Raw genomic sequence first — 14,308 nt, forward strand, 5'->3', positions numbered from 1 at the left:
TAGACTGACAAATGTAACTGATGCCTCATGGAACACATACATGGGAAGCATAGCCTGCGATGCTGCGACGCAACTCGTTGTGCGGAGCGACGCCTTGAGGCTGTTGCTGCGTATACTGTTCCTGCTGTTGTTGGTGCTGCCGACGCCGTTGTGGTGATGCATGAGCATGAGCATGAGCATGAGGTATGGGCAAAGATTGATCACTACTGACCGCAACAACCACTTCTCCTTTCACTATAGGACTGTCAAGGTGTAGTCTGGCTAAAGGGAGTGGAACTGGATCATGAAAATCTTTTAAATACACCTTTTCACCAGTATGGCTTTTTTCAATCCCAGGGATTGCTGATTTTAGTACAAGTGACTGGCCTCCAGCAGTATCTCTTATGATATTTACTGAATAATTTAAGTCATCACCAAAGGAGACTGATCCTTATGGTATAAATGGGGTAAATAACTTGTTAGAGGGATCGTGGTACTAAATGAGGCCAATGGCTTGGTAAAAGCACCTTTTACTACTTTGTACTTAGGATTAGAGCAATCTCTTATGAGGTGGCCAGACTTTTTGCAAAATGCACACACTGGAGAGAACTTGTTACTACTAACGATCGACTTGCCATCATTTACAACACCTATACCAGACTTTACAGTTGACTCAGCCTTCCTCTCTCCCACGGGACCTGGACGGTGAATCAGTGAAAACACGTCTGCAATTTCAGCAGCTTTAAGTAAGTCTGTCTCGTCTCTGCTGGTGATGTGCATTATAACTGAATGAGGCACCTTGTGTTTAAATTCCTCTAAGGCGATCAAGTTTACTAGCTGGTCATATGTGGTGACTAAAGCCGACTAAAGCCACTTTTGCAGCGCTCTGTACTTATCTGATGCGAACTCAAAGTATTTCTGGTGTTGGAGTTTAAGATTCCTAAATTTTTGTCTGTAACCTTCTGTTGTAATGGAATATGCCGTTAGAATACCTTTCTTAAGTGAGGCATAATCAGTGTTATTTTCTAGACCTCCCAAGATAGTTAAAGCTTTCTCAGTGATCTTGGGCCTTAGGAGCCATGCCCAATCCTCTTGAGGCAATTCAAAGCGTTCAACAGAGGATTCGAACTCCCTGAAGGAACTTTCGGCATCTTGATCTGAGAATTGTGGTAAGAGGGACAAATATTTAATGATCTTAACCTTGTCTGGAGGTTGTTTTTGCAACAGGAGTAACGGGTGAGCTCTTTCTTTCTCTGCTTGTTTCTCCTTATGATCTCTGTTTCACCTTCTCCTCCTTCTCATATTCTCTGTCTCTCCTTCTCCTTCTCATATTCTATCTTCATTTGCAAAGCTTTAATTTTAACTTTCTCTATTTCTAAAAGAATATAAGGATCTTAAGTGTGACTCTATCTCGAGACCCCCATTATTAAAGAGATCAGTTCTGTGGCTTCCCTGCGTGAACTGTTAACTTCTTAAAGTGTTGGACGTCTACGAAAAGACGTGGAAAAGTGCGGGGTGGTATCATCAGCGTAGGAGTGGATAGGACAAGAAGTTTGGTTTAGAAGATCATTGATGAATAATAGGAGAAGAGTGCGTGACAGGACAGAACCCTGGGGAACACCACTGTTAATAGATTTAGGAGAAAACAGTGACCGTCTACCATAGCAGCAAGAGAACGGTCAGAAAGGAAACTTGAGATGAAGTTACAGAGAGGATAGAATCCGTAGGAGAGCAATTTCGAAATCAAAGTTTTTTGCCAGATTTTATCAAAAGCTTTTGATATGTCTAAGGCAAGAGCAAAAGTTTCACCATCTCTAAAAGAGGATGACTAAGACTCAGTAAGGAAAGACAGATCACCAGTAGAGAGGCCTTGATGGAATCTATAATGGCGATCAAATAGAAGGTTGCGGAGTAATAGTTGTTTAAGAATCTTCCTGTTGAGCATAGATTCAAAAACTTTAGATAGGCAAGAAATTAAAACAGTAGGAGGGATTAGACCGGTCACCCTTTTTAGGAACAGGCTGAATGCAGACAAACTTCCAGCAAGAAGGAAAGGTTGACAGGCTTTAATAATCTACAAAAGAAACAAACACTTAAACTGTCTAGAATACGTCCAAGTACGAACATATCCCACCCAAAACCACTAACAACGAATGAAAAAGAAAGAAAGAAAACAAAGAACAAAGAACAGGAGAAGCATGGCTTCACGAAGGGGAAGTCTTGCCTGACAAACTTGTTAAGTGTTTACAGTAAGGTTTACGAGGTTGCATATAATGGACATCCTACATCTGGACTCTAGTAAAGCGTTTGACAAGGTACCCCATCAGAGGCTCCTGAGAAAGGTTAGGGGGCACAGGATAGATAGAAATATGTTAGACTGGATAAGGTCGTGGCTAAGCGAGAAGCGACGGAGAGTTGTAATAAATGGCTGTAAATCCAAGTGGGGTCAAGTAATTAGTGGGGTGCCACAGGGATCAGTATTAGGGTCATTATTGTTTTTAATGTATATCAATGACTTAGATACTGGAATTAGTAGTGATGTTAGTAAATTTGTGGATGACACGGAGATAGGTAGATTATTTAGGTCAGAATCGGATGCCATCGCCTTGTAGGCAGATTTGGATAGGATGAACTAATGGACAAACAGGCGGCAAATACAGTATAATATCAACAAATGCAAAGTACTTAGCGCAGGTAGAGGACGCCCACACAGTAGGTATATAACAAATAATAAAGCTCTGGTAGGTTTGAAGGTACGAAAAAGATTTGGGAGTTATAGTTATCTCTAAACTCCTTGTAAGAAAACAATGCATTGAGGCCAGAAACACGGCAAATAGGATATTAGGATTATTATTATTATTTTTTTTTTTTTTTTAGAATTATTATAAGTAGAAGTCCCGAAGTAATGTTGAAATTATATTTGACCCTGGTCAGACCTCGTCTAGACTACGCTCTGCAGTTCTGGTCCCCATATTGCAGGAAGAATTTAGGTTTATTAAAATCAGTAAAAAGGAGAATGACTAAAAGGATACAGGGAATGAGGACTATTTCTTACGAAGAGAGATTGAAGCTGTTAAATTTACATTCTTGAGAGAGATGTAGGTTTAAAGGGGAACCTTAAGTGGAAGGAGTCTTTAAGTGGTATAAGGATTTTAACAAGGGGGACGTAAGCAAAATTCTTAGGATCAGTAACTAGGACAAAACAAGAAATAACGGGTTCAAACTAGAAAAATTTAGGTTAAAGAAGAAATAGGAAGGAATTAGTTCTCAAATAAAGAACATAAGAAATAAGGGAAGCTGCAAAAAGCGACCAGGCTTACACGTGGCAATCCCTGCATGAAATATACCTACTTATTTCCATCTATTATCGCCATCCATAAACCTGTCTAATCTTCTCTTAAAGCTCTCTAGTGTCCTAGCACTAACAACATGATTACTGAGTCCGTTCCACTCATCTACCACTCTATTTGAGAACCTATTTTTTCCTATCTCCTTCCTAAACCTAAATTTTTCAAGCTTGAACCCGTTATTTCTTGTTCTACCCTGGTTGCTGATCCTAAGAATTTTGTTTACATCTCCCTTGTTATAGCCCTTATACCACTTAAAGACTTCTATCAGGTCCCCTCTTAACCTACGTCTTTCTAAAGAATGTAAATTTAACAACTTCAGTCTCGCCTCGTAAGGAATACTCCTCATCCCCTGTATCCTTTTAGTCATTCTCTTCTGTACTGATTCTAATAGACCTATATCTTTCCTGTAATGTGGGGACCAGAACTGCACAGCGTAGTCTAGATGAGGTCTGACAAGTATAACTTTAATATTACTTCCGGCCTTCTACTTTTAACACTCCTAAAAATGAATCCTAGTACCCTATTTGCCCTGTTTCTGGCTTCTATGCATTGTTTCACTAGACGGAGTTCAGAGCTAACTATAACTCCTAAATCTTTCTCGTACCCTGTACCTACGAGAGTTTGGTTGTTTAATGTGTACCTACTGTAAGGGTTTTCTCTACCTACGCTAAGTAATTTGAATTTATTGATATTAAATTGCATTTGCCATCTATCTGTCCATTCATTCAATCTAAATCTGCCTGCACGGCGATGGCATCCAATTCTGACCTAATTAATGTACCTATCTTTGTGTAATCCGCAAATTTACTAACATCACTACTAATTCCACTATCCAAGTCATTGATATATATATTAGAAATAACAATGGCCCTAATACCCTGTGGCATCCCACTAATTACATGACCCCACTCAGATTTCGAACCGTTTATTACAACTCTTTGTCGCCTGTCACTAAGCCATGACCCTATCCAGCCTAACACCTTCCCATCGATCCCGTGTGCCCTAACCTTTCTCAGGAGCCTTTGATGGGGTACCTTGTCAAATGCTTTACTAAAGTCCAGATATAAGATATCATAATTTTCACCATTATCTACTGCCTCGTACGCTTTACTGTACAAACTTAACAAGTTTTGTTTTGTTTTGCCATGCTGTGACTGATTTATCAAGTTATGTTTGTCTAAATGTTCCCTAATGTTCCTCGCTATTATTGACTCTAATATTTTACCTACAACTGAAGTTAAGCTGATAGGTTTATAGTTACACGCTAAAGTTTTATCTCCTTTCTTAAAGATGGGTACTACATTAACCTGCCTCCACATTACTGGTACCTCACCCGACTCCAGTGATTTCCTAAAGACAGAAACTAACGGCTCACTAATAACCTCTTTGCATTCCTTAAGTACTCTGGGATATATTTCATCTGGTCCTGTTGTCTTGAACTTTTTTAGCCTATCTCCTGTTCCACTATCTCCCTAGTTATGGAAATATCTGTCAGCTTTTCATTCTCATCTACTCTAAACACCTGTTCACTATCTGGCATATCCTGCATGTTTTCCTGGGTGAAGACAGTTAAAAAATACTCATTCAGAAGATTACTAATCTCCTCCCCAGAACTAACCAGCTCCCCATTTCCTGCCTTTAATGGACCTATAGTATCCTTATTCTTCGTCCTGTATACCTGATAAAATCTCTTGGTGCCCGTCTTCGCCTGGCTGGCTACCTTTAATTCATAATTGCCCTGAGCTTTCCTCGTTAACTTTCTGGCTGTTCTAACTAATTCATTATACTGTGTCCTTAAAACTTCTTCACCTGCCCTTAATCTCTTATATATATTTCTCTTACGCCCTATATAATCCTTTAACCTAGCAGTCATCCATTTAGGGTCATTTTTTTTGTGATCTTATTGTTCTATACGTGATATTTGCTAACTGACTTGTATGAACTTTATCTACGAAATATTTATACAATTCATCTATATTTACCTCACCTAATCCCCTCATCTCGGCCCCTATCATCCTCTCCACTCCCTCATCTACTCGCCTCGACCTCACCTCTCTCATTTCAGCATCACCTGACATTCCAACATACTCACACCTATTTCCCCCTTCTTCTTTCCTACGCCCTTTCTGGACACATCTTCCCTCCTCTTGTCCTACATCCTCACGCTTCACCTCATCTCTCTCATCCTGCCTTATCTCTCTGAACTCCGTCCTTGACCTGACCTTACCCTGCATCCCTTGCCAGTCTACTCCTTGGAGGTACCTTTTTAATTCCTCAAACTCTGCTCTCCTAAAGCCAGATATTTTACTAGTGCTAGGTGAATTTAACGGACTCAGTAATCAAGTTGTTAGTGCTGAGTCATTAGGGAGTTTTAAGAGAAGATTAAACAGATTCATGGATGGGGATGATAGCTGGAAATAGGTAGGTATGTTTCATATAGGGACTGCCACGTGTAGGCCTAATTGTTTCTTGCAGCTTCCCTTATTTCTGATATTTTTTATGTTATGTTTAATAGACAGTCAGACAGTTTTTGAAGTCTTGATATTCTGTAAGGGAAAAAAATATCTTCTTAAGTTCTACAATAACCCACGCAGGGCTCTTCAGGAAATTACTAGTACAATAACAGTTTTAATACGGCATTCATTCTCCTTAATAACACTCGCTTTAATTTCACAGCGCGTGGTGGTGATGACGTGGTATAGTTAAGTCTCATAGCGGTGCAATGGCTGGTAACTTAGGTGTTGCTGGTGATTTATTGCCGGTTCTCCTTACTCTTTACTTCAGGGAGCGTCGCGAAGGTTAATGCGTCCCCCAAGAGATTCATAGTGTTTCGTTGTGCTGCGCATTGTCTTTTCCAAAGGCAACACTTCGTGAAGCATAGCAAATTGCGATCACAGAAAAATAACCCTAAATGGATGACTGCTAGGTTGAAACATTATATAGGGCGGAAGAAGAGAATATATAAGAGATTAAGGGCAGGTGAAGAAGTTTTAAGGCCACAATATAATAAATTAGTTAGAACAGTCGGAAGTTTAAAGAGGAAAGCTAGGGGGCAATTATGAATTAAAGATAGCCAGCCAGGCGAAGATGGACCCGAATGGATTTTATCAGGTATACAGGACGAAGAGTAAGGATACTATAGGTCCATAAGAGGCAACAGATGGGGAGATGGTTAGTTCTGGGGAGGAGATTAGTAATATTCTGAATAAGTATTTTTTAACTGTCTTCACCCAGGAAAACATGCAGGATATGCCAGATAGTGAACAGATGTTTAGAGCACATGAGTATAAGCTGACAGATATTTCCATAATTAAGGAGATAGTGAAACAGGAGAGAGGCTAAAAAAGTTCAAGACACCAGGACCAGATGAAATATATCCCAGAGTACTTAAGGAATGCAAAGAGGTTATTAGTAAGCCGTTAGTTTCTGTCTTTAGGAAATCACTGGAGTCGGGTGAGGTACCAGTAATGTGGAGGAAGGCTAATGTAGTACCCATCTTTAAGAAAGGAGCTAAAACTTTAGTGTCTTATTATAGACCTGTCAGCTTAACATCAGTTGTAGGTAAAATATTGGAGTCAATAATAGCGAGGAACGTTAGGGAACATTTAGACAAACATAACTTGATAAATCAGTCACAGCATGGCTTCACGAAGGGGAAGTCTTGCCTGACAAGCTTGTTAAGTTTATACAATAAAGTGTATGAGGCAGTAGATATTGGTGATAGTTATGATATCTTATACCTGGACTTTAATAAAGCATTTGACAAGGTACCCCATGAAAGGCTCCTGAGAAAGGTTAGGACACACGGGATAGATGGGAAGGTGTTAGGCTGGATAGGGTCATGGCTTAGCGACAGGCGACAGAGTTGTAATAAACGGCTCCAAATCCGAATGGAGTCATGTAATTAGTGGGGTGCCACAGGGATCAGTATTAGGGCCATTGTTATTTCTAATATGTATTAATGACTTGGATAGTGGAATTAGTAGTGATGTTAGTAAATTTGCGAATGACACAAAGACAGGTAGATTAATTAGGTCAGAATCGGATGCCACCGCCTTGCAGGCAGATTTAGATAGGATGAATGAATGGACCGACAGATGGCAAATGCAATTTAATATCAACAAATGTAAAGTACTTAGCGTAGATAAAGGAGACCCACACAGTAGGTACACATTAAATAACGAAATTCTGGTAGGTACAGGGTATGAGAAAGATTTAGGATTTATAGTTAGCTCTGAACTCCGTCTAGGAAAACAATGCATAGAGGCCAGAAACAGTGCAAATAGGATACAGTGCAAACAGAAACAGTGCAAATAGGATTTTTAGGAGTGTTAAAAGTAGAAGGCCGGAAGTAATATTAAAGTTATACTTGGCGCTGGTCAGACCTCATCTAGATTACGCTGTGCAGTTCTGGTCCCCACATTACAAGAAAGATATAGGTCTATTAGAATCAGTACAGAGGAGAATGACTAAAAAGATATAGGGGATGAGGAGTATTCTTTACGAGGCGAGATTGAAGCTGTTAAATCTACTTTCTTTATAGAGACGTAGAGTAAGAGGGGACCTGATGGAAGTTTTTAAGTGGTATAAGGGTTATAACAAGAGGAATATAAGCAACATTCTTAGGATCAACAACCAGCGTAGAATAAGAAATAACGGGTTCAGGCTTGAAAAATTTAGGTTTAAGAAAAAGATAGGAAGAAATTGGTTCTCAAATAGAGTGGCAGATGAGTGGAACGGACTCAGTAATCATGTTGTTAGTGCTAGAACATTAGGAAGCTTTAAGAGAAGATTAGGCGGGTTTATGGATGGGGATAATAGATGAAAAATAGGTAGGTATATTTCATACAGGGATTGCCACGTGTAAGCCTGGTCGCTTTTTGTAGCTTTCCTTATTTCTAATGTTCTTATGTTCTAATTTGACACATCTTTTTGGCAGCGTTGTTTTTGCTGTTACTATTATTTTATTAGATGTTTTCTTCATAGCAGCAAAAGTTTGCCAGGTTTTGTGTTGTTATTGTTATTTTCACACACACACACACACACACACACACACACACACACACACACACACACACATCATCCACGTCTTAGAAACATGCTGCCGCCCGACGCGCCTCGCCCGGTCCGTGCCACCAGACACCACAACAAAATAACGCCCCTGAAGGCGCCGCGCACGGACCGGTACAGACTCAGTGCGATTCCCACCATGGTGCGAGCCATCAATCAATAGTATTTCCCTCCTAGATTAGGCTTACCTTTAGGATTAATGTTAAGTTTTTCCCCATCCCCTATGTACATTTTCAGTTTGTCAACTGCCTAAATAATAAACCGTTTATCATTATTATTATTATTATTTTACACACACACACACACACACACACACACACACATACAGGAATAACAAAGCAACATTCGGTCTATTTTTCCTCTCATCTCTTCTTCGTCGTCTACTACTACTGCTACTACTAGTACTACTACTACTAGTACTACTGCTACTACTACTACTAGTACTACTGCTACTACTACTAGTTTGCCAGGTTTTGTGTTGTTATTGTTATTTTCACACACACACACACACACACACATACAGGAATAACAAATCAATATTCGGTCTATTTTTCCTCTCATCTCTTCTTCGTCGTCTACTACTACTGCTACTACTTCTACTGCTACTACTAGTACTACTACTACTAGTACTACTGCTACTACTACTACTACTACTACTACTACTACTACATTACTACTACAGCTGCTCCTACTACTACTACTACTACTAATACTACTACTACTACTACTACTGCTGCTGCTACTGCTACTACTACTACTACTACTACTACTACTACTATTACTACTACTACTACTACTACTACTGCTATTGCTATTATTACCACTACAGCTGCTACTACTACTACTACTACTACTACTACTACTACTACTACTACTACTACTGCTACTACTACTACTACTACTACTACTATTACTACTCATTTAATATGAAAAAAATGTAAAAATAACAAAAATTACGAGAACAAGAGAGAAAGAGAGAGAGAGAGAGAGAGAGAGAGAGAGAGAGAGAGAGAGAGAGAGAGAGAGAGAGAGAGAGAGAGAGAGAGAGTGTGTGTGTATTGTGTGAGTGTGTGTGTGTGTGTGTGTGTGTGTGTGTGTGTGTGTGTGTGTGTGTGTGTGTGTGTGTGTGTGTGTGTGTGTGTGTGTGTGAATTGAATTTATTGAATTTGAATTTGAATTTTGAATTTAATTTATTGAGTAAGCTCAGACTTTATATAAAATTATGGAGCACAGCTCTCCAGCAAAAGAATACAAACATTATATACATAATTATATACAGAATGTGCATAATATTACATAAGAAAAAAAACTACATACAAATGAAATACACTATAAGCAATGGCAAAAAATTAATAAAAAAAAAATGTGTATGCATATATAATGATACATGCTATTACTAATTGAGAAATTAGAAAAAAACTATTGACATGTTTTGTACACTATTTATCTGAGTATACGTAGCACCATCCTTAAAAAAAACAAAGATAAATTATTCATCACACTTGAACTTGTACTTTGCATGAACAAAACATATTTGAATTGTGTTGGCCTATTTATGTAATAATTTGGTATATACATATTACGTAACCTAACAATTTCCACATCCATACATTCAAAAAGAACATGAAATTCATCTCCTACTATCTCAACATTACACTTGTTACATATCCTACCTTCTCTACTGACACCTTGATACCTACCAACATTTACAGGAAGTCTATTATTACAAGTTCTAAATTTAGTCACTAATAATCTGTCACCCTTTGTTAACTTTTCTAAATACTGTTCTCTGCCAAAATCTGTCTTAAACACCCTATAATTGCTACTTAATGATTTTGTTTTCAAATTATGATGCCAAGTTACAAGCCACTGATCTTTCAATCTCTGTTCCACAGCTTTCTTCACCCATCTTGAATTAGGAACATCTTGCAACAACCACATACCAGACATTCCACAATCATTACAAATATTCTTTATACAAGCTATCCATGGAGAAGTATAAAGCCCTAAGCTATCCAGCTGCAATAGACATTGGTACATTACATAACACAATTTATTATTTTTACCTGAAATTAGCCTAGACCAATAACCTATCATTTATTTTCTTTATATAAATATCAAGTGGAAATACACCCAGTTCACCATACACCATGTTATTACAAGTATTCTTATGAACACCTAAAACCTGTTTTACAAATTTCATGTACATATACTCTAACTCCCTAGCAATATGGTAACCCCAAATTTCAGATGCATAAGTCAATATAGATAACACCGTGGCGGTAAATAATTCGAGTTGTATATCCACTGGCAAGTCAAACTTCCTACACTTACTTATTAATGAGTACATTGATCTTGTGGCTGTCTCTTTTAGCTCCAGCTCACCTTTACGAAACCTCCCATTATAATTTAATAACACTCCAAGATACTTATGCTCTGTCACTACTTCAATGTTTTCACCACCAAATTCAAATTCATAGTTAGATCAATTTTGTCTTCCCCTACTAAACACTACTTCTTTTGTTTTGTTACAATTTAGTTTCAATTTCCATTCATTGAAATATAAATTCAGAGCAGCCAATGCCTGCTTCATTCCATCTTCACTGTCACTCAAAATAACTGTATCATCTGTATACATAATAACAAATAGTTTCAGATACATGTTTAAGAAATCATCACCAAAATTTACATAACTGCAATTATATTCAATTAATTTACTTTCAATATCATTAACATAAAAAGCAAAAAGCAATGGTGATAAATTTTCCCTCTGTCTTACCCCTACATTGCAAACAAAGGTGTTTGATATCTCCTGGTTAAGCATGACACATGATCTGATATTATTGTACATATTTTTGACTACATTTAGAATTTTCCCTTGCACCTTTTCCTTCACAAGCTTACACCATAAACCTTCACACCATACCATATCAAAGGCTTTCTTGTAATCAACAAATAAACAAAATAGCTTTCTCTTCTTCCAGTTGAATAAATCAATTAAACATTTCAAGAAAAATATATGATCCAGGGTGGAATATCCATGTTTGAAGCCCGCTTGTGTTTCATTAATGATAAGTAAGGTGTCTGAATAATCATTAAGTCTTTCATTAAGTATGGAGGTGAGCAGCTTCCCCATACAGCAAAGTAAGGTGATGCCCCTGTAATTACTAACATCCTGGATGTCTCCCTTGTTTTTATAGAGTGGCACTATTGTACCCACCAACCATTCAGCTGGTATGACACCAGTATCAAGTATTTTATTAAACATTTTAACATAGAGGGGACACAAAATATGCTTAGTACTTTTAATATATTAATTTAATATCATATCAGATGCTGGGGATTTTTTTTTTTTTATTTAACTTCTTGATATTTCTAACTACCTCTTCTTCACTTATAGGATCATCTTGATATTTCTAACAATCTCTTCTTCACTTATAGGATCATCTTGATATTTCTAACTACCTCTTCTTCACTTATAGGATCATTAAGTAGTGATAAAATTTCAGCATCCGCATGGTCTTCATCATTTGTAATATTCACATCACTATTGTCAGAATTTTCATCACCCGCTAGCTGCTTAAAATGCTCATAGAATTCATTTAGTGTTATGGGGATCTGATAAGTTCTTTTCTGACTATTTAAAATTTTCCAATATGCTTTAGGGTCATCACTCTTATATTTTCTAAGTTTCTTTATTAAGTTATCCCTCTCCTTATTCTTCACTCTTTTTAGATTTGCTTTATATTTCCTGCTTTTCTTGATCATGTTGTTAAAATTTACACTACTTCTATGCAAATGATAGCTCTGTCTAGCTTTATGGTATGTGTGTGTGTGTGTGTGTGTGTGTGTGTGTGTTTGGCACCTTGGTGCTTACTGAGCTGCGTTATCCTGAATGGGGTTCATTTTGAAATTCAGCAAATTTAGGGCAAGAAGTTTGATTTATCATAATGTGTGGAAACACTTAAGGTGTGTGGCTCGCGCTGCCATGCTGTAGGAGGCTCTCTCATATATATATATATATATATATATATATATATATATATATATATATATATATATATATATATATATATATATATATATATATATATATATATATATATATATATATATATATATATTGCAGTTTTAATATCCATGCAAGTTGGGGACAGTAGATCTACCACTCAGCTTCCAAATTTAGATACCTGCTCCCTCGAATATCAAACCATCAAAACTATGTAAGAGACATGGATAAGTTGACTGCCCATTAAAAAATAAATGTGAATTAAAACAGCCATCATAAAATACAGTTATTCTCCACCTGTGCTAATTTGATAACTTTGCTTCTTTTTTTTTTTTTCAGGAGTGTCTGGCCCTTTGCTGAACCACAGCAATCCATCATCAGTGGTGATGCAGCCATCAGATCCTCACCTACCGGTGTTGCTGGATCTGGTGGTTGTTGCTATGGGAGAGTCATCGTCATTACTGACAGTGAATGAGGACCTGACTCTCCAAGTCATCCATCATACAGATATGTCCCCTACGGTGAATAACTATGCCATTTGCTTCATGTTAGAATGAATTCAATTTTGTTCTCTAGTATATACTTATGAACACTGTACCCACATTTATCATGTGCTATATTTTACAACAGTATTTTTTTTTATTACAAATCATTAATATGCTATTTAAATACGTTAATAAAAGTTATGTTTTCATCTTAAATTTATTGCAGGCAGAACTTGAGCAGGTGCAGCAATTTATAGTGAATCTGAAGGAGATATGATGAGACCTCCTGTATGGACTAGTGAAAGCACAAAGGAAGTTGGAGACAGGCACAATGGGAAGAGGTAGCAGGCATAACAGGAGCTGATGGCTGGCACAACGAGAACTGGTGGCAGGCACAACGTGAGCTGGTGGCAGGCACAACGGGAGGTGGTGGCAGGTACAACGGGAAGTGTTGGAGTCTCAGAAGCAGTCTGCTCAAATACAAAGAAAATTTTTTTGATTTATTTAGGCAGTTTATGGTTCATGCCACTGAGTGCTTTAAGACCAACACTAAACATTATCCCTTTGCTGAAAATTTTAAAAAAATATATAGTGATATTTAGTTCTTTTTTACTTTACCTTGTTTATATTAATACATTATCATACTAAAGCATTTCACCATTCCTTTGTGCTGTGATTCGTGATAGTGTTAGTTAACTGTGATATCTACAATGTCTTAGTATTAATTACTTAAAAGCACAAAGTAACTGCCATCTGTGTAGGTAAGCTTGAAGTTTTTTACGGTGACCTGATGGGTTTTTTGTTCATATGTTTACCTAATTGAGGTGTACAGTCCTTGAGCTATACTCTCTTATGTGGATAAGTGTTTTTTTTTTTTCTCCACATTTGCCACCAAATACTTTGATACTTGCTGATTATTTTATTTGTCAATAAAAATCTACTATTGCTGTTTTTCTATATTTTTTTTGTATAACTGATACCTTATAGTAGCAAACTATTTCATTTATAGCTGAAATAAAATGCTGCAGTGATCTCTCTAATGTAGTGTGCATTAGTACATGGAAAACCATTATTTCACATGATTACTGACACATGTAAGTGATACCTGTCTTCCAAAGCAATAGGGTTACTTATCACTCATGAAACAGTATTGTGCCAAAGTTTTCTTCTGATAGAATGTGAACCAAATTTATAATGTGTAACATAACAATGTAAAGGAAAACAATATTACAACCAATATGATTGGTGTATAAAGTCACTGTAAAAGGTGGTCTAGCAGTGGGTGGTATTATTATATATAACACAGGGCTCATATATAATTAAGCAGTTATGCACTATGAATCTAGATGCTCACCAGATAGCAAACAAGTATGTATACCACCCCTACACCGGATACACATACATTATGCATACAA

The 14,308-nt window shown here is 37.3% G+C and overlaps 1 long non-coding RNA gene across 1 annotated transcript in view; it reads left to right on the plus strand.

Annotated features, from left to right (window-relative positions):
* The window catches only part of LOC135093637 (uncharacterized), a 24,609-nt gene extending 10,765 nt beyond the window's left edge, over positions 1–13,844 (plus strand). Inside the window, exons 2-3 of the long non-coding RNA XR_010263437.1 lie at positions 12,748–12,929; positions 13,120–13,844. This is a non-coding gene — a long non-coding RNA (uncharacterized LOC135093637). The remainder of the gene's footprint in view (positions 1–12,747; positions 12,930–13,119) is intronic.
* Positions 13,845–14,308: the final 464 nt, after the last annotated feature.

The sequence above is a fragment of the Scylla paramamosain genome, chromosome 43, assembly GCF_035594125.1.
Source record: "Scylla paramamosain isolate STU-SP2022 chromosome 43, ASM3559412v1, whole genome shotgun sequence".
Taxonomy (NCBI): Eukaryota; Metazoa; Arthropoda; class Malacostraca; order Decapoda; family Portunidae; genus Scylla; species Scylla paramamosain.